The sequence below is a fragment of the Astatotilapia calliptera genome, chromosome 9 (assembly GCF_964374335.1).
Source record: "Astatotilapia calliptera chromosome 9, fAstCal68.1, whole genome shotgun sequence".
NCBI lineage: Eukaryota > Metazoa > Chordata > Actinopteri > Cichliformes > Cichlidae > Astatotilapia > Astatotilapia calliptera.
This window is the reverse complement of record NC_137430.1, coordinates 4,753,196-4,755,730: the sequence shown is the minus strand read 5'-3', so window position 1 is coordinate 4,755,730 and position 2,535 is coordinate 4,753,196. Positions and strand designations below refer to the sequence as shown.

The 2,535-nt window shown below is 45.3% G+C and overlaps 1 long non-coding RNA gene across 1 annotated transcript; it reads left to right on the top strand.

Annotated features, from left to right (window-relative positions):
- Positions 1 to 456: 456 nt before the first annotated feature.
- On the top strand, positions 457 to 1,474 carry LOC113023315 (uncharacterized). The gene is made up of 3 exons (XR_003272543.2): positions 457 to 608; positions 890 to 956; positions 1,124 to 1,474. It is a non-coding gene; the product is annotated as an uncharacterized LOC113023315 (long non-coding RNA).
- Positions 1,475 to 2,535: the final 1,061 nt, after the last annotated feature.

Here is a 2,535-nt window from a genome sequence, read left to right as displayed (position 1 = left end):
AGAGTGCAATTTGCAAAAAGGTTTGTAAAAAAAATTCTGTTAAGTAGCCTCAATATACTGACGGCACTTTTATCACTGTGCGCTGTGATGTACAGCACCTCTTGATCTATGTTTTGCTGACTCAAAGGCTACTTAAATCAGTACAGAAGCAGAGTGAGGCAGAATTATGTGTAAGAATAGAAAATGTATACAAAGTACACAGTATCAACCTACTACACGCTAAGCTCTGATTTCTTAATGAAACAAAAATGTGCAAAAATCAATGACACTTGTAACCCTGGAGAGTTACTAAGGGTTTTAGTGTGTTATGAGTGATGTTAGTATTTTGAGTTCACTGTTAAGTTTTATTAAGTTAAATTATTTTGTTGAGAATTAATAAAATAGAAGATGTCTATAATGTCCTGATGGTCCTTGAAGTATACAGGGGGAAGTACCGCCTCCTGCCGTTCACTGCATAGCAGCTACGGATATCAGGAGAGAGGGAGAGGAAGAAAAGTCCGTTTTTCCAAGTGGAAAGCGTGGTTGTTTTTATCCTGTACGGTGGAAATAAGCTATCTAGGAATTGTTGTTACCCAGAAAGGAGTTTGTTACTGCTCGGATTCTTCTGGGTGAGTTAATTTGTTGTGAACAAGAATATTGTGAGTTTAAGCCACTAACGATGACATGCTAGCGGCTATCGCGGCTATTGCTATTAGCCATGTGGCTGTACATGTGTGATTGTGAGGATTAAACTGTATGTTAGAGTTTGTTAGCTTCCTATGACGATGCATGTAAAGATTGTAAGTCATATGTATGCTGTAGATGTTGATATGTTCCTATATCAATCCTTAATTGTGTTCATTGTGAGGTGAATACAGTTTAAAGAAAATGGGGTTATGTTTCTTTGTAGTTGTGCTACAACGCTTCACCATCGCCATTTTGAAGCTCCAGGAGAGCCCATTTTATTGGTTACTTTGGTAAGAAGTTATCATTGTCTATGTTTTGGAATATTCTGTCGTTCTTTCTGTATACTGGAAAGGTAAAATGCAAATTTGTTAGTATGTATGAACGAAACATAAGAAAGGATATATGTATAAATGACTAAATATAGATTTTTGAATGTTATTCTGACTGTGTTATACAGGTCAGGTTTTTTTTACTTGGGAGTACAGTTCAGTGATGATCCAGTCCAAAGATGGCGAGCCACCCTTCCAGGATCCTTGAGATGATTGCTCTAGGAAGAGAACTAAATTCTTTGGACGAACTGTGAACTGTACAAACTCTACTTAAGTGGTAGGACAGATTTGCACCTCATTCCTCCTTTGCACACCCTGCAAGGAGAATCCTCATTGCTGGACTCACACTTAAGGGTGTCGGCTGACACGAGAGAGAGAGACTGAGTCAAATCCCCCGGGGTTGTGTGTGTTTTGTTTATTATTTTCCGTGACTTGGGCCCAATTTTTCCTTTCATGTACTGTTATTGTTTTCATTGTATGTATGTAAGATTCTTTAATTGTGAATACTGTCATGATCGCTGTGTGGCAGGCAGGAGAAGGACCCAAGATGCAGACTCACAGACACGGGGATAAACTTAAAGAACACAGCTTTAATGCTGGCACGGCAGAACGTAGGACATACAAAACTAAACTGGGATAACTAAATACAAAGCTCGCCAAGAAACACAGGGAGGAGCACACACAACATGAGGGAGAACGCGACGCCGAACAGAGGAAGACGCAGACAGAAATACACAGAGGGTTAACGAGGAAAGTGGGAACACACGGGGAACACAGGTGACACAGATAACCATAACGAGACAGGGCGGGGTGAACATAACGCTGACGGGTACAGGCACAGAGGTTCAGACAGGAGGAGAGAGAGCACGGGAAGAACGCAGACATAACGGGCTAGGGAAAACATAGAATAAAGCACAAAGAGAGACGAGGGCTCATAAATACACAGAGGGGCACACAGGGGGTAAGAGTCACGAAGGGAAAACACATAAGGAACAACGTAACAGATCAACCCAGGAAGCATGGCCTAAATAAAGAACAAAATACAAAAATACATGAAAACTAAGAATACTGGGCCCACATGGCCCAGGACCATGACACCACCCCCCCCTAAAGGGCTGGCTCCTGACAGCCCAAACCCGAGAAACAAAAACAAAAACAGAAAACAACCCACCCAGGGCGGGAGGCGGGGGACCAGGACGGAGGGACCAGAACGGGAAACAAAACAAACAACAGAAAACACAGGAGCACATGACCGTAGTCAAAATAAAGTTCAGGGGGCCGACCCAGAGCCCACAGGCACAAGAGTTCACGGGTCACACGGTCGGGGGGCCGACCAGGCGGGTGGCACAGGTGGCAGAGCTGGTCCGGAGGCCGGCCGCGCGGAAGGCAGCGGCGGCGGCGAAGGAGACGACGGAGCAGTTCAGGAGGCCGGCCGCGCGGAAGGCAGCGGCGGCGGCGAAGGAGACGGCGGAGCAGTTCAGGGGGCCGGCCGCGCGGAAGGCAGCGGCGGCTCTCCAGTGTCAGGCGTGCTGGCCATGGC